The sequence below is a fragment of the Panthera uncia genome (genome assembly GCF_023721935.1).
Source record: "Panthera uncia isolate 11264 chromosome A1 unlocalized genomic scaffold, Puncia_PCG_1.0 HiC_scaffold_16, whole genome shotgun sequence".
NCBI lineage: Eukaryota > Metazoa > Chordata > Mammalia > Carnivora > Felidae > Panthera > Panthera uncia.
In genome coordinates, this window is record NW_026057576.1 from 15,175,512 (window position 1) to 15,200,422 (window position 24,911).

The 24,911-nt window shown below is 37.0% G+C and overlaps 1 long non-coding RNA gene across 1 annotated transcript in view; it reads left to right on the top strand.

Moving 5' to 3' along the window:
- Positions 1–1,030: 1,030 nt before the first annotated feature.
- LOC125933722 (uncharacterized) overlaps positions 1,031–24,911 on the top strand; it is a 236,159-nt gene continuing 212,278 nt past the window's right edge. Inside the window, exon 1 of the long non-coding RNA XR_007461081.1 lies at positions 1,031–1,101. This is a non-coding gene — a long non-coding RNA (uncharacterized LOC125933722). The remainder of the gene's footprint in view (positions 1,102–24,911) is intronic.

The window sequence follows — 24,911 nt, forward strand, 5'->3', positions numbered from 1 at the left end:
TATGTGAAACAATAAAGCTTCAAAATGTTTTAGTAAATGGCTTCTAGAGCAAACCATATTGTATCATTAAAGCTTCAGAAAGAAAATGCAAAATAGCTGCATATTTATAAGACACATTTAGGCTACTCCCATTACTCATGGGATTTTCTGCACATTTGGAGTTGGAGTTGGAATTTTAAAAGATACTAGGCAATAGCACATTGATATTTCAGGGCTCATTCATCTTGATAAGTTCCATGATTTGTAGTTACTTTTCCACATAACTCTGATAACTTTTCTTTCTATGGAGCTAAAACAAAAAGTTTAACCTCTTTTTTTTAAATGCCTCTAAAATAAAATTTAAGTAAAATATCTTAAACAAAGTAAAAATGTTTATTTTTTAGAAACAATATGCCTAAATTACAATGCTCCTCTGAACTATATAACACCAAAGGACTGTGTGGCTGCGACTTTATTCTCTAGATAGTCTTAAAACCTTTAATACAGTGAAATACTGACAAATTAGTCAGAGTGTCATGTAACTCTCTGATCCTGATTTTCCATTATCATAGATGACACATACATTTGGTTTTCTTTAAATAGACCATTACTCCATTTATTCCATTGTATTTGAGCCCATCTAACAAGCTTCTGGTTCTACCCAGAGGCAGTACTTTGAGTGGCTTGCCAAGCTCTTATGAAATGCTTAGGTGTGTGCTGAGCCCCGTCTGACAGCCGCTACTCTCATTTAATGATTTTGCCAGGGATTCAGTAACTGACTTGCCATTGGCTTGAGTTTGCCTGCATTTTCGCTTCTTATAATTTTAAGAGTATGGAAAAAAGCCCTCTTACCCCAGGTTAAACCAAGTAAAGAGAAATCTTACCGTAGGGAAGGAGGGAATACTGTACATAGCAATTTGCCAAAATTTTGATATATCTATGGAATATGAGAATCTTTAGATATGGGAATTAATAAAATAATTAAGAATGGCATTTGGGTAGTGATAAAGCTTAAATTTGAATTTAATTTCCTCTTCTCTTCCATTATTCCAGAAATTAACTGAAAGAGTGACTAAATTCCAAGGTATTTCTTCATGGAGATGAAAACTTAAAATTTTTGTTGTAAGTATATTGGAGATAGAGCTCAGTAGATTGTTTTGGACTTATGCAAACTAGGTATGATAGACTTATTGAACTAGTTACTTACTTTTATGACTGATGGGAAACAATTCTCTATGGGTCTCTCTTGTATCTTTACATCTTGTGAGCAGATGTTCTAGCTGCCCTTTCATTCCACATTATGTTTGTAAGGATATCTGTATGGAGAATAGCTTTGAAAGATAAAGATAATGTCTCCTTCTCTAGCAGAGTGCAGATGTGCTAGTTTTACAGTAAAATAAACATAATGTCTCCTTTCAGAGCAAAGATAAGGCAGGTTTGCTTATTGCTCATTATAAAATATTTGCCCAATATAAAATATTACTGTACAATAAGCGCAGTGTTCTTCAGCTGTGACACTAACCCCCTGTGTGTATTAGCATCTGCCTGACCCACTTTGTGTTATTGTCATGGGACTTGGGGGCAAGGGGAACAGACACAACCATAAAGCCGAATTTTCATGAGTAAAAATGTCTTCTGTCTCTGATGCAGAGGTTTTTTTCTCAGATCTATAAGTGTTAATTCTTTAGGCTAACTTTGGAAAGCAACTTCACTTTCCCTATTTCCAAGGTTTCAGGGGGCTGTACTCAACTCAGATGACTAAGGATTAAAAGTATTTCTGGCTCACACAGCCTTCATTGAGAATTGGATGCCTACTACTGCTTCATCCTTCATCCTTCACATGATTAACTCAGGCTGTTCCCATTTTGGGTATTGCCATTTGAATTTTTATACTCCTGATGGCAAACAAAGCAGGGGGTGAGAGTAAGTGGAGAACTTGCACCCACCCTTTTGTGACTTGACTCCTATTACTTCCTGTTCATTTTCTAGAACTAGTCACATGGTTCCACCAAGATGCAAAGTGATTGAGAATTTTAGAGGAAATCATGGACATTCAGTAAACAGTAATGTCTCCGTCAATTTCATGAATATGTTTGTAAATTCTTTTAAGTATAGGTTGATCTGCCCAAGATTTGCCTGAATAATCTCGGGCAAGCATTGCGCTTTAGAAATCGTTATAGTCTCATAACAAATTTCAGTGACTGCTATGTGTGAACCCCTACTTCCTTAAAAAAAAGTGTCTTTGCTATTTCTGTCTGATTATTCTTCCAGATGAAATTCAAAATCCTTTTTGGGCATTAAAATTCTTTAAAATATTTTGTTATTTTTATTGGAATAAGTTAAAGCAGTAAAGTAATTAAGAAGAACTGATATTTTTACAATATTAATCTTTCAGTGTGGAAACAAGAATATATTCTAGTTTATGTAGCAGTAAAGGATTTATAATTTCCTTCATAATATTCAAATACATTTCTAAAATAATTGTTCTTAGGTATTTTAGCTTTTAAATTGTTTCTTATTTCTAAAAAAATTTCCTTTTTATTGCTGAAATCTGTTTCTTTGAAAAGATTCATAAGCTAGATAAACCTATAGAAAAGTGAATCAAGGAAATGTAGAAGAAAGAAAACCAAATATAGAAAACAAAACATAAATAATTATATGTAAAAATGGTTTGAAAATCAAAAGTAAATATTATGAACAATCATATACTAGTTAGAAAACCAAATGACATCGTTACATTTCTGGAAAAAATATAAATGTTGAAGTTGGTTCTTAGTCAAATAGAAATAGAAGTAGAAATAGAAGAGAAGCAGAAAAGTTGAAAAGAAAATGACCATAAAATAAATTGAAGTGGCAATCAAAACCATCCCTCTATAAAAGCACCAGGCTGGATGATTTTTCAGGCTAGTTTTATCCAACTTTCAAATGATACATAACCAGTACCATGTTATTGGTGGTATCCTTATTTTAGGATGTCCAAAAATTGAGTAAAAGAGGTAAAAATTGCTTGATACTTTTTATTAGGCTAGATAAGATACCAGATACCGCATTCTCAAAAACAGAAAAAGAAAGGTAAATCATAGGTCAATTTAGTTTATGATTAGAGATGAGAAATCTGTGATAAAATCATACAGTAGTAATTGAATGAGCTTTGGCATTTTGATGAAGTATTTAAGGCATATAGTAAGATAGCTATAATCACAAAAGTACATTGGGATTAATAATATCTTGATTCCCCAAACCTTTCTGTAGATGTAGAGTTAATTAGATGCCTCTAAATGAAAAAAAAAAAAAATGGGTATAGTTAATGTGATAATTCCTCTCAGAAATGGGAATGTGAACACTACTGATTGTGTGGCAGACCTTTTTGCAATCAGTTGGCTTTCAGTTCTTTGTTTTCAACAGTACTGGAGAAGGACCTAATTGAGTTTCCAACTATTTATCATGGAAAGTGATTTTTTTAATTTTTAAATCACTGTATGGTTTTGGTGAAGTAGTGGCAAAGAATTGAATGACATTTGCTAAAGAAACAAACTCCTTCCATTATTTTTTGTTTGTTGATGTGACCGAAGTTTCTTAATACTTGTGTCTATAAAAATGGAAAATAGAAATAGAATTGACTGTTACCCTACTTTAGCAATAGTTAATATTCCACAATGGATTACATTAACTAATGGGGAAACATACAAACAAACAAAAATACCTTTGCCTATGTAATGAAGAAGTACATTTCCAAGAAAATTTACTTTTATTTTTAAAATATATTTATGAAAATTTGTAATGTTTTGATGAATTGTGCATTAATAATAACATTAACAAATAAATGAAAACTAAAGTTTTAAACTCAGTTTTGTTCCCTCTCGGCTCTCACTTGATTACAAAGCTGCTGATTGGGTCTGCACCTCAAGAAGCAGGTTCTAATATTTAAAAAATTTTTTTTATTTTATTTTTTATTTGTTTAAATTTACATCCAAATTAGTTAACATATAGTGCAACAATGATTTCAGGAGTAGATTCTTTAGTGCCCCTTACCCATTTAGCCCATCCCCCCTCCCACAACCCCTCCAGTAACCCTTAGTTTGTTCTCCATATTTATGAGTCTCTTCTGTTTTGTCCCCCTCCCTGTTTTTATATTATTTTTATTTCCCTTCCCTTCTGTTCATCTGTTTTGTGTCTTAAAGTCCTCATATGAGTGAAGTCATATGATTTTTGTCTTTCTCTGACTGATTTCACTTAGCATAATATCCTCCAGTTCCATCCACGTAGTTGCAAATGGCAAGATTTCATTCTTTTTGATTGCTGAGTAATACTCCATTATATACATTGGCTATTGTTGATAGTGCTGCTATAAACATGGGATACAGCACACCTGTATCCCATGGATAAATGCCTAGTAGTGCAATTACTGGGTCGTAAGGTAGTTCTATTTTTAGTTTTTTGAGGAACCTCCATACTGTTTTCCAGAGTGTCTGCACCAGCTTGCATTCCCACCAACAATGCAAACGAGATCCTCTTTCTTTGCATCCTCGCCAACATCTGTTGTTGCCTGAGTTGTTAATGAAAAAAAAATTTTTAAATGTTCATTTATTTTTGAGAAAGAGACAGACAGAGAGAGTGTGAGAGGAGGAGGAACAGAGAGAGAGGGAGACATGGAATCTGAAGCAGGCTCTAGGCTCTGAGCTGTTAGCATGGAGCCAGATGTGGGGCTCGAACTCATAAACCATGAGATCATGGCCTGAGCCAAAGTCAGATGCTTAACTGACTGAGCCACCCAGGCACCCCAGAAGCAGGTTCTAATATACTTGGAAAGTTTGTAGTTGGATGGGAAAGGTCTGTCCCACAGAATAAGGGCAATAAGGACACTATGATCCTTTGTGTTCCAATGAGGTGAGGCACTAAGGAGTCATTCAGAAAAAAATAAAACTATGAACACTAACCAAAGGCTGAGTCAGACACTGTTGTGCAGGAGGGTGACATGAAATTGACATGATTAGAAACAGAACTCAGTTTTCTGTAATCAATACCTCCTGAATTAAAGCATGAAATGAAGGAAATTGTTATTTTTGCACAGCCAACTAACCTTTTCTTTATTTTCTCAAGTCTTTTGAAGTACAAAAGACTTTCAGTCTGCTCTTAAAGCTGGATCAAATACTTAACCTTATTTGGTGATGCTCTCAATGTAAGCTTATTGAGTGTTTTGGCTCAAAACAATCACTTTTCATGAGTGTAGAATTTAAGCAGAATTTGAATATACCTGTACTTCTTTGACGTGAGTTAGAGGTGAGAGGGCTTTAATCACGATAGTCTGAGTATACATTTAATAACCTCATCACTCAGTATAAACATATTACTATATACATGTCAAATTGAATTATTAAGCTTATGAAACTGAGCTAAAGATAAAAATTTTCTTTAAAAATGGACTAAGACTGTAGTTATTAAGAAATAAAGCATAATTGCTAAATTATGTCAGTGATATACCCAATCTATATATATATCTTGAAAATATTTAAGTTGTGATGTTCCCATATTAGAAGGATTCCTGGAAAGGCTTTTCCTGCCATTAGACAAATTTATACTTAAATAGTTCTAGTGGGATATTTGGCATTTGTTTACTTTTGTGGGGCAATTTAAACTGTGGCATTTTTACTTCCATGATGGAACTTTGCTAAATTACTAGACCTAGTAGAAATTTATTCCACCTGCTGCATAAAGATAGTCTAATTCTAAATTATGTAATACCAATTTGAAAATTATATTATTAATTCATGATGTGGTTAAGAGAACAGGCTCCAAAGTCAGACTGCTAATGTTGAAATTCTAGCTCTATGATTGAATGGTTTCTTAATCTAAGCAAGTTTCTTAATTTTTCACAGCTCCTGTTTTTCTCATCCATAAATCAGTAATAATAATTAGGTTCATTAAAATGATACGTGTAAAACACTTAGTATAGTGGATGGCATATATAAATTAGACAATAAATGTTCACTCTTATAGTTATTGTATGTAGCCATCTGTTCATTTATTTATTCAACCTATATTTATTGCATTCCCAGAGATGAAGTGCATGGAAATCAGATATAAATGTTTTGCCCCAGTCATAAATGAACTCACTGTCTAGTTGGAGGTATAGACAAGTAAAGAAATGAATACAATTCAGTGTCAGAAGTGGTAAGACAGAGAATATTATGAGCCACCCAATCTGGGTGGGAAATGGAGGCCAGGGAAGATTACTTGGAGGAGATGCTATCCACATTGAGGTTTAAAGGATGAGTGAGACTTATAGAGCAGTAAATAATAGTGTTCTAGGCAGAGGGAATAGGATTGGTTGACTGAAAATATATATGAATATGACCTATTCATGTAAAGTCTTGTTTTAAAGTTAACTGATAAGATTTGTAGAATTATGTGTGTGTGTGTGTGTGTGTGTGTGTGTGTGTGTGAACCTCTGTCTCTCACTTTCCTATTTGTAATAGAATCCTCCTGGACCATGAGTTCCTTGAGATAGGAGTGGTGCCTCAGTAACTAATACAATGGCTGGCACATAGTAGGAGATAATAGATATTTATTGTATCAAATTAAGTGAAATTAATTCTTAGAAAGGGAATTTTTTAGAATTAAAAATACAGGCGAGAACTCCTAATCCTAGGAAAGATTATCAGGGAGAGATTAATTACAAGTGTGTAGTGTGTTACAGCAGGGAGGTAACTCAAATTCAGGTGGAAAGAGCCAGCACCTCTCTAGCCCCTTTTGGAACAGAGCAATCGAAATACATTTTTGAAATATCAGATAAATTTAAATACAAGCACAAAAAAGCATTCTAAAATGCTTTTTATTTCATTTGTTTCTGTTTATTAGTATAAATAATTGAGAAATATGGATGGTCTCATATACTTGAGATTGAAAATAAATATAAGAAGAGAACATAGTTTAAAACATATAAAAGGATGTCTAATTTAGTGAGCATTAAAAGATAATCACATTTAGGAATGACAGCCTAAGAAGCTTTGCAAAACTCTTTGTTTTAGAACAAAATACTTCATCACTGAGGAATAGTTTTCAATGTCTGTATATTTTCTTTTTAAAAAAAAATTTTTTTTTAACGATTATTTATTTTTGAGACAGAGAGAGACAGAGCATGAACGGGGGAGGGGCAGAGAGAGAGGGAGACACAGAATCTGAAACAGGCTCCAGGCTCTGAGCTGTCAGCACAGAGCCCGACGCGGGGCTCAAACTCACGGACCGCGAGATCATGACCTGAGCCGAAGTCGGCCGCTTAACCGACTGAGCCACCCAGGCACCCCACAATGTCTGTATATTTTCTAAACAGTGTGGAGTCTAAATAGATAAATCTCAAGTGAGTAATTTGGAACATTTATCTGTATTGAATATGAAGGTATGAAAAAGTAAATTTACCTTCAAAGGAAATTTTAGACTTTGGTTTTTTCACTTCAGAGAATTTGTATGTATCTTTTTATCTTTGTGGTACTAAATACAACCCCTGTATAATTATACCAACAAGTGAAACAATCTTCTTAAATATTTTTGTGACCTTTATAATCATAGAGGTTCAATTGTATATCAAATTAAACAAAGTAAGCTGAGTAAGAAGAACAGAATCTAGACATTGGTGACATGCATTGCGTACGCTGTCATAGCGGCAAATAAGATGGTTCAGTCAACCGTGCCGTTCTCCTCATCTTGGAAGGAACAGGTTCTTTGTGCATCTTGGCCCCTGATCTTTTTCTTAGAGCATTTACATGAAAATTTCATACTGTCAGTTTTTTCTCTGCTTCATTGAGATGTATGTAAAACCTCTTGCCAGTTTTATAACCCAGGAGTGTCTTTCTTAAGGATCTGGGAGCTGTCATCTGTGGCCTGTTAAGACCAGCATAATTTCAGTATTATTTAAGATAAGAAAGTAACTCCAGACTTAAAAATATTTTCCCTCCATCAAAGCTTGGGAAGATGATGGAGTAGGAGGCCTCTGAGCTCACCCCATCCCGTTTTTTCAAGTAGATATCATCCACATCCAAACCAACAAACCAGAGAGTAATCTGAAGACTGGCAGAACAAACTCCACAATTAATATAGAGAAGAAGTTGCATCTGAAAGGTTAGGAAGATCAGATAGGTAGAGGGAGGCTTCCCGCAGGAGGGAGCTCGCATGCCAGAGAGGGCAGAGAAATGGGGGAAAGACTAATCCACATAGACTAATGTGCTGGGCTTTAGAAACCAGAGGGACTGCATTCTGTAAGTTTATAAAACCAGTGGGTCTTGGAAGCTTTGGAGGTCAGCTGACTCAGCACTGAATGACCTGGGAGGGTAAGTGATAGCTGGGTCACCCTCCTTAAAGAGACAGCAGCCTGTATGAAGAGGCAACATAAAAATGGCAGTTTGCACAATGCGGGGGCAAACAGGAGACAGATCATTTCATATTGATTTCTGAGAATTTTGGGGGACTTCTCAAAAAACAAGGTAGCTGGCAGGTGACACCTTCCTCCCCCCATTCCCAGCATAAGCACAGAGACACTTGTGGGAAGGGGGGCTGCACAGACACTACCTAACCTGCTATCAGTGCATCATGCCCACAAGTTCTCCTGCGGACTTACCCACTCCAAACCTTCTGGTCTCAGCCCTGAGCTCAGGGGGAATTTTGTTAAAGCCAAGCCTGTCTCCTGCCCAGCTGCTGGGTAAACAGCTGCCACCTCGTGCTGCACTAAGCCACATGACTCCTGCATTCAGAGCACTTCAAAGAATTTGGCAGAGGGCTAGTGGCCCAGAAGGTATTTTGCTAACATCATCATCCTGCTCCCAAGTTCCCTGGGGAGGGGCACATACTCCCCAGAGCTAGCCTTTCTGGGTCCCACTAACACAACAGAGAGTAAGCACAGCACACAATAGGCAAAGTTAGTACAGGCAACTGCATGAAAAGGAAAAGTGACTCAGATACAAAAAACAGGGCATAAGCAACACACATAGGATAGCCTTCTGAAGTGCCAAGTTCTGGTAAACAAGGGACACTGCACTGAAGGGCACTCCAGGACCTCTTCTACATAAAGTCCCTACTTTCAAGAGCAGAATATATAGCTGACTTTATTAACATACAAAAATAGACACAGAGAGGCAAGCAAAATGAAGAAAGAGCAATTTATTCCAAATGAAAGAACAGGACAAGGCCACAGCCAGAGATCAAAGTGAAACAGATATAAGTAACATGTCTATAAATAATTTAAAACGATCATAAGACAGTCACCGAACTTGAGAAGAGTGGAAGACATGAGTAAGACCCTTAAATATGGATAAGGAATAACATAGTATATAGAGTGAGGTAAGGAGGAAGATGGCCGCATAGGAGGACGCTGGGCTCACCGCTTCCTGCGGATCACTTAGATTCCACCCACACCTGCCTAAATAACCGAGGAAACTAGCAGAACGGATTCTCCAGAGCCAAGCACAGACGAGAGGCTCACAGAAGAGAGTAGGAAGGACAGAGAGGCGGTGCGTGCTACACGGACTGGAGGGAGGGAGCCGGGGCGGGGGGCGGCCCCCCGGCCAAGCCGAGCCCCCGAGTCTGGCTTGCAAAAATGGAGGGGCTGATGGAGTGTGTTCTGACAGCAAGAGGGACTTAACATCTGGAAGGTTATAAGTTAACAGATCTCCTCGGAGAATGGGAGGGCTGCAGGACAACAGGAGGGAGAGTTGTTGAGCCCCGGACAACAGAGCGCAGCTTAGCAGGGAACAAAGGCGCTTGCCAGTGTCATCTGCCTCGCCCATCCCCCAGCCAAAATCCCAAAGGGAACCAATTCCTGTCAGTGAATTTTCTTGCACCTCCCAAACACCAAAATGCTGTGCTTCTTCAGATCCATCCCTCCGACGGGTCTGACTCCTTCCCAGTGCCGCAGGACCACTCCAGAAGTGGATTTCCTAAGGAAAAACAAGCTGAGCCTGCCCCTACCACCTCTGTGCACCTTGCCGATCCACCCCAGCTAATATGCCAGTTCCCCAGCACCACAAGCCTGGCAGTGTGCAAGTAGCCCAAACTGGCCACGCCACCCCACAGTGAATCCCGCCCCTAGGAGAGGGGAAGAGAAGGCACACACCAGTCTGACTGTGGCCCCAGCAGTGGGCTGGGGGCAGACACCCACCAAGGCACCCACCAAGGCAAGTTATTCAAGACAGCACAGTGGAAGTGCCCTGCAGCTCTGCACCACTCCAGTGACTATCCAAAATGATGAAATGGAAGAATTCCCCTCAAAAGAATCTCCAGGAAATAACGACAGCTAACGAACTGATCAAAAACGATTTAAACAATATAACAGAAAGTGAATTTAGAATAATAGTCATAAAATTAATCGTTGGGCTTGAAAACAGTATAAAGGACAGCAGAGAATCTATTGCTACAGAGATCAAGGGACTAAGGAACAGCCAGGAGGAGCAAAAAATGCTATAAAGGAGCTACAAAATAAAATGGAGACAATCACAGCTCGGATTGAAGAGGCAGAGGAGAGAATAGGTGAACTAGAAGATAAAATTATGGAAAAAGAGGAAGCTGAGAAAAAGAGAGATACAAATCCAGGCGTATGAGGGGAAAATTAGAGAACTAGGTGATGCACTAAAGAGAAATAATCTACACATAATTGGTATTCCAGAGAGGAAGAGAGAAGGAAAGGTGCTGAAGGTATACTTGAAGACATCATAGCTGAGAACTTCCCTGAACTGGGGAAGGAAAAAGGCATTGAAATCCAAGAGGCACAGAGAACTCCCTTCAGACGTAACTTGAATCGATCTTCTGCACGACATATCATAGTGCAACTGGCAAAATACAGGGATAAAGAGAAAATTCCGAAAGCAGCTAGGGATAAACGTGCTCTAACATATAAAGGGAGACCTATAAGACTCGTGACGGATCTCTCTACTGAAACTTGGCAGGCCAGAAAGGAATGGCAGGAAATCTTCAATGTGATGAACAGAAAAAAATATGCAGCCGAGAATCCTCTATCCAGGAAATCTGTCATTTAGAATAGAAGGAGAGAGAAAGGTCTTCCCAAACAAACAACAACTGAAGGAATTCATCACCACTAAACCAGCCCTACAAGAGATCCTAAGGGGGATCCTGTGAGACAAAGTACCAGAGATATCGCTACAAGCATGAAACCTACAGACATCACAATGACTCTAAACCCATATCTTTCTATAATAACACTGAATGTAAATGGACTAAATGCGCCAACCAAAAGACATAGGGTATCAGAATGGATAAAAACACAGGACCTATCTATTTGCTGTCTGCAAGAGGCTCATTTTAGACCTGAGGACACTTTCAGATTGAAAGTGAGGGGATGGAGAACTATTTATCATGCTACTGGAAGTCAAAAGAGAGCTGGAGTAGCCATACTTATATCAGACAAACTAGACTTTAAATTAAAGGCTGTAACAAGAGATGAAGAAGGGAATTATATAATAATTACAGGGTCTATCCATCAAGAAGAGCTAACAATTATAAATGTCTTTGTGCCGAATACAGGAGCCCCCAAATATATAAAACAATTACTCACAAACATAAGCAACCTTATTGACAAGAATGTGGTAATTGCAGGGGACTTTAATACCCCACTTACAACAATGGATAGATCATCTAGACACACGGTCAACAAAGAAACAAGGGCCCTGAATGATACATTGGATCAGATGGACGTGACAGATATATTTAGAACTCTGCATCCCAAAGCAACAGAATATACTTCTTCTCGAGTGCACATGGAACATTCTCCAAGATAGATCACATTCTGGGTCACAAAACAGCCCTTCATAAGTATACAAGAATTGAGATCATACCATGCATACTTTCAGACCACAATGCTATGAAGCTTGAAATCAACCACAGGAAAAAGTCTGGAAAACCTCCAAAAGCATGGAGGTTAAAGAACACCCTACTAAAGAATGAATGAGTCAACCAGGCAATTAGAGAAGAAATTAAAAAATCTATGGAAACAAACAAAAATGAAAATACAACAATCCAAACACCTTGGGATGCAGCGAAGGCAGTCCTGAGAGGAAAATACATTGCAATCCAAGCCTATGTCAAGAAACAAGAAAAATCCCAAATACAAAATCTAACAGCCCACCTAAAGGAAATAGAAGCAGAGCAGCAAAGACACCCCAAACCCAGCAGAAGAAGAGAAATAGAGAAATAATAAAGGTCAGAGCAGAAATAAGCAATATAGAATCTAAAAAAACTGTAGAGCAGATCAATGAAACCAAGAGTTGGTTTTTTGAAAAAATAAACAAAATTGTTAAACCTCTAGCCAGGCTTCTCAAAAAGAAAAGGAAGATGACCCAAATAGATAAAATCATGAATGAAAATGGAATTATTACAACCAACCCCTCAGAAATACAAGCAATTATCAGGAAATACTATGAAAAATTATATGCCAACAAACCGGACAACCTGGAAGAAATGGACAAATTCCTAAACACCCACACACTTCCAAAACTCAAACAGGAACAAATAGAAAGCTTGAACAGACCCATAACCAGTGAAGAAATTGAATCGGTTATCAAAAATCTCCCAACAAATAAGAGTCCAGGACCAGATGGCTTCCCAGGGGAATTCTACCAGACGTTTAAAGCAGAGATAATACCTATCCTTCTCAAGCTATTCCAAAAAATAGAAAGGGAAGGAAAACTTCCAGACTCATTCTATGAAGCCGGTATTACTTTGATTCCTAAACCAGACAGAGACCCAGTAAAAAAAGAACTACAGGCCAATATCCCTGATGAATATGGATGCAAAAATTCTCAATAAGATACTAGCAAATCGATTTCAACAGCTTATAGAAAGAATTATTCACCATGATCAAGTGGGATTCATTCCTGGCATGCAGGGCTGGTTCAACATTCGCAAATCAATCAACGTGATACATCACATCAATAAAAGAAAAGATAAGAACCATATGATCCTGTCAATCGATGCAGAAAAAGCATTTGGCAAAATTCAGCATATTTTCTTAATGAAAACCCTCGAGAAAGTCGGGATAGAAGGAACATACTTAAACATCATAAAAGCCATTTATGAAAAGCCCACTGCTAATATCATCCTCAATGGGGAAAAACTGAGAGCTTATCCCCAGAGATCAGGAACACGACAGGGATGTCCACTCTCACCGCTGTTGTTTAACATAGTGTTGGAAGTTCTAGCACCAGCAATCAGACAACAAAAGGAAATCAAAGGCATCAAAATTGGCAAAGATGAAGTCAAGCTTTCACATTTTGCAGATGACATAATATTATACATGTAAAATCCGATAGACTCCACAAAAGTCTGCTAGAACTGATACATGAATTCAGCAAAGTTGCAGGATACAAAAATCAATGTACAGAAATCAGTTGCATTCTTATACACTAATAATGAAGCAACAGAAAGAGAAATAAAGAAACTGATCCCATTCACAATTGCACCAAGAAGCATAAAATACCTAGGAATAAATCTAACCAAAGATGTACAAGATCTGTATGCTGAAAACTCTAGAAAGCTTATGAAGGAAATTGAAGAAGATATAAAGAAATGGAAAAACATTCCGTGCTCATGGATTGGAAGAATAAATATTGTCAAAATGTCAATACTACCCAAAGCTATCTACACATTCAATGCAATCCCAATCAAAATTGCACCAGCATTCTTCTCGAAGCTAGAACAAGTAATCCTGAAATTCATATGGAACCACAAAAGGCCCCGAATAGCCAAAGTAATTTTGAAGAAGAAGACCAAAGCAGGATGCATCACAATCCCAGACTTTAGCCTCTACTACAAAGCTGTCATCATCAAGACAGCATGGTATTGGCACAAAAACAGACACATAGACCAATGGAATAGAATAGAATCCCCAGAACTAGACCCACAAAAGTATGGCCAACTAATCTTTGACAAAGCAGGAAAGAATATCCAATGGAAAAAATACAGTCTCTTTAACAATGGTGCTGGGAGAACTGGACAGCAACATGCAGAAGAATGAAAGTAGACCACTTTCTAACACCATTCACAAAAATAAACTCAAAATGGATAAAGGACCTGAATGTGAGACAGGAAACCGTCAACACCCTAGAGGAGAAAACAGGAAAAGACCTTTCTGACCTTAGCCGCAGCAATTTCTTACTTGACACATCCCCAACGGCAAGGGAATTAAAAGCAAAAATGAACTATTGGGACCTCATGAAGATAAAAAGCTTCTGCACAGCAAAGGAAACAATCAACAAAACTAAAAGGCAACCAACAGAATGGGAAAAGATATTTGCAAATGACATATCGGACAGAGGGCTAGTATCCAAAATCTATAAAGAGCTCACCAAACTCCATGCCCGAAAAACAAATAACCCAGTGAAGAAATGGGCAGAAAACATGAATAGACACATTTTAAAGAAGACATCCGGATGGTCAACAGGCATATGAAAAGATGCTCAACATCGCTCCTCATCAGGGAAACACAAATCAAAACCACACTCAGATATCACCTCACGCCAGTCAGAGTGGCCAAAATGAACAAATCAGGAGACTATAGATGCTGGAGAGGATGTGGAGAAACGGGAACCCTCTTGCAGTGTTGGTGGGAGTGCAAACTGGTACAGCCACTCTGGAAAACAGTGTGGAAGTTCCTCAAAAAATTAAAAATAGACCTACCCTATGACCCAGCAGTAGCACTGCTAGGAATTTACCCAAAGGATACAGGAGTACTGATGCATAGGGGCACTTGTACCCCAATGTGTATAGCAGCACTCTTAGCAATAACCAAATTATGGAAAGAGCCTAAATGTTCATCAACTGATGAATGGATAAAGAAATTGTGGTTTATGTACACAATGGAGTACTACGTGGCAATGAGAAAGAATGAAATATGGCCCTTTGTAGCAACGTGGATGGAACTGGCAAGTGTGATGCTAAGTGAAATAAGCCATACAGAGAAAGACAGATACCTTATGTGTTCACTCTTATATGGATCCTGAGAAACTTAACAGGAACCCATGGGGGAGGGGAAGGAAAAAAAAAGAGGTTAGAGTGGGAGAGAGCCAAAGCATAAGAGACTTAAAAACTGAGAACAAACTGAGGTTTGATAGGTGGTGGGAGGGCGGGGAGGGTGGGCAATTGGTATTGAGGAGGGCACCTGTTGGGATGAGCACTAGGTGTTGTATGGAAACCAATTTGACAATAAATTTCATATATTTAAAAATAAAGAAATAAATAGTAAAATAAAATCATATATAAAGAAAAAATTGGAAGCATTTTTAAATGGGGAAAATTATACTCTGTGCTTTTAAAGAAGATTAAAAGTCTACTTTGTAAAATGAAGAAAAAGGGATAACATAGTAGACATAAAAGATACAATAAATGAAATGAGAAACACACTTGATAGAATGAACAGCTGGATGAACGAAGCAGAGGAATGAATTAGTGACCTAGAAGACAGTGGGTGGGGCAAATAATCAAGCTAAAGAAAAGAGAGAAAAGAATTATATAAAGTAAGAATATACTTAGGGAACTCCATGACTCCATCAAATGTAATAACTTTCATATTATAGGAGTCTCAAGAGATGGAGAGACAGAAGGGGGGGGGGGCAGATAATTTATTTGAAGAAATAATAGCTGAAAACTTCCCTAATCTGGGGAAGGAAACAGATATCCAGACCCAGAAGGCACAGAGTACACCAACAGAATCAACAAAAGCAAGCCTACACCAAGACATATTGTAATTAAATTTACAAAATATAGTGATAAAGAAAAAATTCTAAAAACATCAAGACAAAGAAATCACTAACTTACAAAGGAAAACCCGAAAGGCTAGCAGGAGATTTTTCCAACGGAAACTTTGCAAGCCAGGAGGGAGTAGCATGATATATTCAAAATGCTGAATGAGAAAAATCTGCAGCCAAGAATATTCTATCCCCAAGGCTATCAATCAGAATAGAGGAGAGAGAAAATGTTTCCCAGACAAACAACAACTAAAGGAGTTCATGACCACTAAACCAGTTCTGCAAGAAAAGGGACTCTTTGAGTGGAGAAGAGAGACCAAGAGAGTATAGAGGTAAGAAACGTAGAAACAGTAAAAATGAATATTTCTGTAAAAGAAACTGTCTAGGAATGCACACAAAAAGGATATAAAATAAAATAATGTATACCTAAAAAATGGAGAAGAGAGGAGAAAACAAAGGTTTCAAACTTAAATGACAATCAATATAGACTGCTGTATGCAGAAAAGGTGGTATACAAACTCAATGGTAACAGTGTATCAGAAAACACTAATAAATATGCAAAGAATAAAGAAAGGAATCCAAATATATCACTAAAGAAAATCAGCAAAACATTAGAGAGAAAGATAAGAAAGGATCAGAGAATATCTTCAGAAACAACCACAAAACAAGTAATAGCATGGCAGTAAGTACATATATATTAATAATTACTTTGAATGTAAATGGACTAAAAGCTCCGGTCAAAAAGCATAGGATGGCAGAGTGGATAAAAAAACAAGACCCTTGGGGCGCCTGGGTGGCGCAGTCGGTTAAGCGTCCGACTTCAGCCAGGTCACGATCTCGCGGTCCGTGAGTTCGAGCCCCGCGTCAGGCTCTGGGCTGATGGCTCAGAGCCTGGAGCCTGTTTCCGATTCTGTGTCTCCCTCTCTCTCTGCCCCTCCCCCGTTCATGCTCTGTCTCTCTCTGTCCCCAAAATAAATTAAAAACGTTGAAAAAAAAAAAACAAAAAAAAAAAACAAGACCCATCTATATGTTGCCTACAAGATACCCATTTTAGACCTAAAGACACCTGCAGATTGAAAGTGAGAGGATGGAGAAACATCTGTCACATAAATGGATGTTAAAAGGAAGCTGGAATACCAATACATACATCAGACAAAATAAACTTTAAAACAAAGGCTGTAACAAGAGGCAAAGAAGGAAACTATATAATCATGTGGGGGACACTCCAACAAGAAGTTTCTAAATTCTAAATATTTATGCATCCAACATGCATAAATACATAAATACGTAAAACACTTAGTAACAAACATAAAGAAACTAATTGATATAATTAAATAGTACTAAGAGACTTGAACACCCGCTTACATCAATACACAGATCATCTAAATAGAACATCAACAAATAAAATACAGCTTTGGATGACACACTGGAACAAATGGATTTAACATATATATTCAGAACATTCCATCTTAATATAACAGAATACGTATTCTTTTCAAGTGTACATGGAACATTCTCCAGAATAGATCATATATTAGCACAGAAAACAAACCTCAACAAGTTCAAGATTGAGATAATATCATGCATATTTTCTGACCACAACTCTATGAAACTAGAAGTCAACCACCAGAAAAAAACTGGAAAGACCACAAATACATGGAAGTTAAATGACATGCTACTAAACAATTAATAGGTCAACCAGGAAATAAAAGAGAAAATTAAAAAATACATGGAAACAAATGAAAATGAAAACACCATGGTCCAAAATCTTTGGGATGCGGCAAAAGCAGTTCTAAGAGGCCTACCTCAAGAAGCAAGAAAAATCTTAAATACACAACCTAACCTTGCACCTAAAGAAGCTAGAAAAAGAACAAACAACACCTAATGCCAACAGAAGGAAAGAAATAATAAAGATTAGAACAGAAATAAATGATATAGAAACTAAAAACAAAACAAAAGTAAATAGAGCAAATCAATGAAACCACAAAACTTCTAGCCAGTCTTATCAAGAGGAAAAGAGAAAGGAGTCAAATAAATAAGATCACGAATGAGAGAGGAGAAATAACAACCACTACCACGGGAATACAAATAATCATAAGAGAATATTATGAAAAGTTGTATGCCAACAAATTGGACAACCTATAAGAAATGGATAAATTCCTAGAATCATAAAAACTACCAGAACTGAAACAGGAGGAAATAGAAAATTTGAACAGATAACCAACAAAGAAATTGAGTCAGTAACAAAAAACTCCCAACAAACAAGTCTAGGACCAGATGGCTTCACAGGTGAATTCTACCAAACATTTAAAAAAGAGTTAATACCTATTCTCCTCACACTATTCCAAAAAATATAAAAGGAAAGAAAACTTCCAACTTTATTCTATGAGGTCATCATTACCCTGATACCAAATTCAGATAAAGACAGCACTAAAAATGAGAACTATAGACCAATGTCCCTGATGAACATAGATGCAAAAATTTGCAATAAAGTACTAGCAAAGAGAATTCAACAATACATTAAAAAATCATTCACCATGATCAAATGGTATCAATTCCTGGGTTGCAAGTGTCATTTAATATTCACAAATCAATCAGTGTGACACAGCACATCAATAGGAGAAATGATAAGAACCATATGATCATTTCAACAGATTACAAAAAAGCATTTAACAGTGTTCACCATCGATTTGTCATAAAAACTCTCAACAAAATAAGTTTACAGGGAACATACCTCAACATAATAAACACCATCTATGAAAAACCTACAGCTGACGTTATCCTTAATGGGGGGAAAAAATGAGAGCGTTTTGCTTAAGGTCAGGATAAAGACAAGGATATGCACTCTCATCACCTTTATTCAACATAGTACTGCAAATCCTAGCTGCAGCGATCAGACAAAAAAGAAGTAAAAGGAATCTAAATCAATAAAGAAGAAGTAAAACTTTCACTATTTGCAGGTGACATACTATATGTAGAAAGCCCTAAAGACTCCACCAAAAAACTGATAGAACTGATAAATGAATTCACTAAACGCAGGATACAAAATCAACATACAGAAATCTGTTGCATTTTTATACACCAATAATGAAGCAGCAGAAAGAGAAATTAAGAAAATACGGCAAAACCTTGGTTTGCAAGCATAATTCGTTCTGGAAACATGTTTGTAATACAAAGCACTTGCCTATCAAAGCGAATTTCCCCTTAAGATATAATGGGAACTCAGATAGTTTGTTCTACAACCCAAAAATATTCATATAGAAATGATTACAATACTTTAAGATAATACAAAATAATAAAATGCAAAATATAAGAAAAATAAACAAATTAACCTGCTCTTATCTTTGAAAACCTTTGTGGCTGGTGTGAGGGAGACAAGAGAGAGGAGGGTTATTGTGTAGGATGATTTTCACTATCACTAAGGGAATCACTGCTATCTATTGGCTCAATGCAATCTTTTTCTTCATGTGCAGCTTTGACAAGGAACCTTTCCAATGACCTAGAATGAAGCAAAGCATTCCTAAGTTTACTCTTGTATGGAAAAGCAAAGACTGTCCATAGTTACTTTGAAGTAACAAAAAAAATACACTAGTGCCGGTTGTGGGCCCCTTCCAACATTCTGAAAAATCACTGATTTCTGTCAAACACTGCAGCCTGAGACTGAGCATCAGAGCCTGGAAGACAGTCACCCACAATCCTGCAGAGAGAGAGAGAGAAAGAGAGATAAGAACCATTGGGTCAGTTGTGATCACGTGACATTCAGCATCACATACTAGTCGTATTGCAAGATATTGCTTATCTATCAAGTTAAAATTTATTAGAAATGTTTGCTCATCTTGAGGAACACTCACAGAAGTTATTCACAATCCAAGGTTTTACTGGAATCCCATTTACAACTGCACCAAATATAATAAAACACCTAGGAATAAACCCAACCAAAGAGGTGAAAGAAAATTACTCTGTACTCTGAAATTTATAAAAAAAATATACTCTGCACTCTGAAAATTATAAAAAAAAACTATACCAGAAATTCAAGATGACACAAAGAAATGGAAAGACATTCCATGCTTATGGATTGGAAGAACAAAAATTGTTAAAATGTTTATACTAGCCAGGCAATCTACAGATTTAATGCAATCCTTATCAAAATACCAATAACATTTTTCACAGAACTAGAACAAACAATTCTAAAATTTGTAGGGAACTGCAAATGGGGATGCAGCAAAAGCGGTTCTAAGAGTTAAAGTTTCTAATAGACAAAGTAATCTTGAAAAAGAAAAGAAAATTTGGAGGCATCATAATTCTGGACTTCAAGTTATATTACAAACATCCTTTAACTTTTGTAGTAATCAAAACAGTACGGTACTGGCACAAAAGTAGGTACATAGATCAATGTAACAGAATAGAAAATCCAGATATAAACCCACAACTCTATGGTCAATTAATCTTCACCAAGCAGGAAAGAATATGCAATGGGAAAAAGACAGTGTATTCAAATCGTGTTGGGAAAACTGGAGAGCAACATGTGAAAGAATGAAATTAGACCACTTACACAATACACAAAAAGGATTAAAGACCTAAATGTGAAACCTGAAACCATAAAAATCCTAGAAGAGGACATAGGCAATAACATCTTTGCCACTAGCCATAGCAACTTTTTAAATAAATGTTTTAATGTTTATTTATTTTTGAGAGAGAGAGAGACAGAGACAGGGACAGGGTGCCAGCAGGGGAGGGAAAGAGAGAGGGAGACAGAATCTGAAGCAGGCTCCAGGCTCTGAGCTGTCAGCATAGAGCCTGATGCGGGGCTGGGACTCACCAACTGTGAGATTATGACCTGAGCCAAAATCAGATGCCCAACCGACTGAGCCACCCAGGTGCCCTCATAGCAACTTTTTTCTAGATACGTCTCCTTAAGCAAGGGAAACAAAAGCATAATTAAACTATTGGGACTACATCAAAATGAAAAGCTTCTGCAGAGCAAGTGAAACAATCCACAAAATTAAAAGGCAGAATGAGAGATATATGAATGGGAGAAGATATTTGCAAATGACATATCTGATAAAGGGCTAGTATCCAAAATATGTGAAGAACTTACAACACTCAGCACCCAAAAAACAAATAAACCAATTAACAAATGGGCAGAAGACATGAGCAGACATTTCAAAAAAGACATCCAGATCATAAACAGACATATGAAGAGATGTTCATTGTCATTCATCATCAGAGAAATAAATTTAAATTAAACCTACAGTAAGAAACCACCTCACACCTGTCAGAATGGCTAAAATCAATGAAACGAAACAACAGGTGTAAGCAGAGATGTGGAGAAAAAGAAACACTCCTGCACTGTTGGTGGGAATGCAAACTGGTGCAGCCGCTGTGGAAAACAGTGTGGAGATTCCTCAAAAAGCTAAAAATACAACTACCTTACAATCCAACAATTGCACTACTCGGTATTTACCCAAAAAATAAAAAAACACTAAGTCAAAGGGATACATGCACACTGATGTTTATAGTAACATTATTTACAATAGCCAAGATGTGGAAGCAGCCCAAATGTCCACTGATTAGTGAATGGATAAAGAAGAAGTGGTATATGTGTATATAATGGAATATTATTTACCATAAAAAGAATGAAATACTGCCATTTTCAACAACATGGATGGAGCTAGGGAGTATAATGCCAAACAAAATAAGTTAAAGAAAGACAAATACCACATGATTTTACTCATATGTGAAATTTAAGAAATAAGCAAAGGAAAAAAATGAGAGAGAGAGAGAGAGAGAGAGAGACTCAAACCAAGAAATAGACTCTTAACTATGAAAAACAAACTGATGGTTACCAGCAGGGAGGTGGGTGGGGGGGATGAGTTAAATAGATGATGGAGTTTAAGGAGGGCACTTGTGATTAGCACTGGGTGATGATTGGAAGTGTTGAATCACTATATTGTGCACCTGAAAATAATATGACACTGTATGTCAACCAACTGGAATTAAAATAAAAAATATAAAAATTAATAAAAGCCTTTATAGGGTTCTGATGGAGCCATTTTGTAAAACATTTATACATAATAATTTATATTGTTCATTATCCTTTTATGGTGCTTATAGATTGTATTTAATTTTTTATGCATGTCTTGACTCATCCTTCTAATACCTTCATCCACCAAAGAATGTGAGTGCTTTCAAGGAAAGGAAGATACCATACTTAATTTTGTATCTTACCACATAGTAGAGAGCCTAGCACATAAGGGCTCTCAGACACTCTGCCAATATAAGCCTTATGTGGCCAGGGGAATGTCTTACCTTTCAGTAAATATTAAAGTGTATTATCTTGGACTAAACAGATCACATTTCTGTAATATATTCAGGTGACTAGAGAATTATTTTATATGTAAAATAAAAAAGAAAATCATGGGGCATAGTGAGTTTTTATCCGATGGCAAGGAAAATGTTTCCCCCATTGAAATGGAATATCAAGAAAGTTGTATTTTCTTCTTTTTTAAACATTTTTAACAATATTTATTTTTGAGAGAGAGAGAGAGACAGAGCATGAACAGCAAGGAGCAGAGAGAGAGGGAGACACAGAATTCGAAGCAGGCTCCAGGCTCTGAGCTGTCAGCACAGAGCCCGACATGGGGCTGAAACTCCACCAACCGTAAGATCATGATCTGAGCTGAAGTTGGACACTTGACCAACTAAGCCATCCAGATGCCCCAAGGAAGTTGTATTTTCATTATAGTTCAGGTTGTTTTTGTTCAATATAATATAATGTAATGTAATTATTATCACTTCTTATAGTAAGTTTTCTGTCTTCTCTCTCCTTCTCTCAGTTTGGCCAGAGCCTCATTGAAGAGACTGTGTAGATCTGATCCTGTTTTGTTCTGAAGGGAAATGATAACCTCTGTTCACTTGTGTTATTTTGAGTATGGAGGAAACCCAGTGGACATATCTGGGTGATTAGATAACAGGAGGCCAACAGGCCTGATAATAGGAGGCCAAGTTTCCTAAAGCAGGGCAAGGGAAGGAGGAAGAGGCTATTTATGCATCTACTGTATATCTTCTGTAGCTCTCTGAGTCCTAGATAGGCTCTGTAGTAAACTCCCAGTCACAGGCTTGGAGTATAGCTTCAAAAACTCTTTCGAAATTAAGTTTAAACTCTAGGTAGGCAGAGTGCTGGGCAATCATATTTTCCTTTAGTCTGTTCTTTTGCAACTTTAGTTTAATTTTTAGACAAATCGTCTGCCCCAGAATTAAAATAGCAAAGTGTCTGTGGAAAAAGCATGTGCATCCTCAGCCAATGGTAAGACATAGCACGTGTTGCCCTGGGAATGCCAGCAGGCTCGTGTTCTATCAGCCTCATAATTAACGTAGTGATTTTATCTCATGCCAACTTCTGGCCTTTATCTTTCAGACTTGGAAATGTGATTTTGGCAGGTTCAGATCCATTTCACAGAGAAGCTTTTCAGAAACCATGTTCAAAATACTGATATCTAAAACCAAAATGATAATAATTCACAATGAGAAAAGAAAAGATCTCATGAGGAATAGAATATTTGTCCTGGCATCGTTGCTTTTTTTCTTTCTTTGGTCAGGAAACCTGGGTAATAAAATTATAAGCAAAAGTTTCTTGGTACCAAGACTCCGCATGAAGTGATATTGATTGTGGGCTGCTGCAGTCCAGCAGTGCTCCAAGAGGGTGGTGGTTTTGAGGGTGTCCCTTTTATCTGTTTGTTAGCTGCACAATTGTTTTATGCATTCTTCTGCATACCCAAAATTTCACAAAAGATGCTAGAAAAACAGAAGAGTATACAATATCTGAAATTGTAAAAGTACTGTTTGTGTATGAAAAAACGGTAAGGAATTACATTAACATAGTAACACCAATGATCTCTGCTGGTATACTTATTTTCTTCTTTATAATTTTCTACAGAGTATTTAAAATTACTACATGTGGTTTTTATTTACTTTTTGTGGTAGTTATGTTTTTTTTTTCTTTTTCCAAATTTTTATTTAAATTTTGGTTAGTTAACATATAGTGTAATATTGTTTTCAGGATTTAGTGATTCATTACTTGTGTATAACACCCAGTGCTCAACACGACACATGTCCTCCTTAATATTCATCACCTATTTAGCCCATTCCCCAGCCACCTCCTTCGATCCACCCTTAGTCTGACTTCTTTTCTCTTTTCTTTTCTTCCTTTCTTTTCTTTTCTTTGTTTTCTTTGCTTTTTTTCCCTTTTTAATTTGAAAGAAAGAGAGTACAACCTGGGGTGGGAACAGAAGGAGATAGAATCTTAAGTAGGCTCCATGCTCAGTGCTGAACCTGACACAGGGCTCCATCCCATAACCCTGGGTTCATGATCTGAGCTAAAGCCAAGAGTTGGATACTCAACTGAGTCACCCAGGCAACCCCCCCCCCCCCCAGTCTATTTTCTGTTATAAAGAGCCTGTTTTTGTTTTCCCCTTCCTGTATGTTCATCAACAATAGCCAAACCATGGAAAGAGCCCAAATGTCATAAACTGATGAATAGATAAAGAACAAAAGAACATGTGTGTGTGTGGCCATCAAAAGGAATGAAATCTTGCCATTTGCAACGATTTGAATGAAGCTAGAGTATATTATGCTAAGTGAAATGAGTCAGGCAGAGAAGGGCAAATACCATATGATTTCACTCATGTGGAATTTAAGAAACTACATGTGGTTTTCAAAACATTATTTTGATATAGTTTAGCTTTATTTGTTTCTATTTGTAAAATCCTATTTAAAAAGGGAAATGAGTCTAAAAGCTTTGGGCAGAAGAAGAGAATTTATGAAATTTTTATATGCCTTTATATTTTACTAAAAACTCCCAAATGTTTAAAAGATTCATTGAAAGCTTGTGGAAAGAAAGAGTGTAAGCTTTATACTGTTTTTTATTGCATATGAGCAGTGTGCTAATTTTAGTTAAGTGTTTACCCAAATCATTCTTTCACCTTCAACAGATTTAAGGCTCACACTATGTCCCAAGTCATGGAAACTATAATTAAATGAAAGAAAATAATGTAAGAGAATAGAGCATTCAAACATCCCTTAAAATGCCAAAGCTTTTATTTTCAGCGGTTGCAAATTTTCTTCATATCTCAGTGCTATGGGTAGAAATGAACCCACAAACTAAGACAGATCAGACCTACTAACTGGTAG